Source organism: Buceros rhinoceros, unplaced genomic scaffold (assembly GCF_000710305.1).
Source record: "Buceros rhinoceros silvestris isolate BGI_N320 unplaced genomic scaffold, ASM71030v1 scaffold39302, whole genome shotgun sequence".
Classification (NCBI taxonomy): Eukaryota; Metazoa; Chordata; class Aves; order Bucerotiformes; family Bucerotidae; genus Buceros; species Buceros rhinoceros.
This window is the reverse complement of record NW_010400147.1, coordinates 355-953: the sequence shown is the minus strand read 5'-3', so window position 1 is coordinate 953 and position 599 is coordinate 355. Positions and strand designations below refer to the sequence as shown.

General features: G+C 55.6%; 1 non-coding gene across 1 annotated transcript; it reads right to left on the bottom strand.

The window, feature by feature from the left end:
• Positions 1 to 231: 231 nt before the first annotated feature.
• TRNAK-CUU lies at positions 232 to 304 on the bottom strand. The gene has a single exon. It is a non-coding gene; the product is annotated as a tRNA-Lys (tRNA).
• Positions 305 to 599: the final 295 nt, after the last annotated feature.

Sequence of the window (599 nt, the reverse complement as noted above, 5' to 3'; positions counted from 1 at the left end):
TCATCTTTGTGCTTTATAAAGGCAAAAAAATGACCTCAGGAGCCCCCAACCCCCCAAACACCCCCATTGCTCCCCGAGGCGCCTCCACCCCTCGCCCAACGCAGCAGCGCCCCAAAGCAGTGGATTTGGGGGAAAAAAAAAAAAAGGCAGAAATTTCGACCGTGTCCCCGCATGAAACAGCCCTAAAATTTGTCCCGGAATCAGGGAAAAGGAGGATTAAAAAGTTGGCATCGCCCAACGTGGGGCTCGAACCCACGACCCTGAGATTAAGAGTCTCATGCTCTACCGACTGAGCTAGCCGGGCTGGTGCAAGGGCCTGATTTTCACTATTTTCTCACCGAAAAGGTGATTTGACACTAATTATGGGCAAAATCCCTAATTTTAACAAGCGTTGAAAGGAGGGTGCGGAGGAAAGCAGAAGCTCTTTGCAGGGTATCCGAGGGCGCATCAGGATGGTGCCAGCGGACACCAAACCCCGCCAAGACCCCGAGCAAAACCCCCGGGAGATGGTCCCTTACCCGGCTCTGCGTCCTCCTCCGAGGTCCAACCACCTGCCAGCACCACCCGGCCGCCCCCTTTATCCCTCCCGCTGCGCTCGG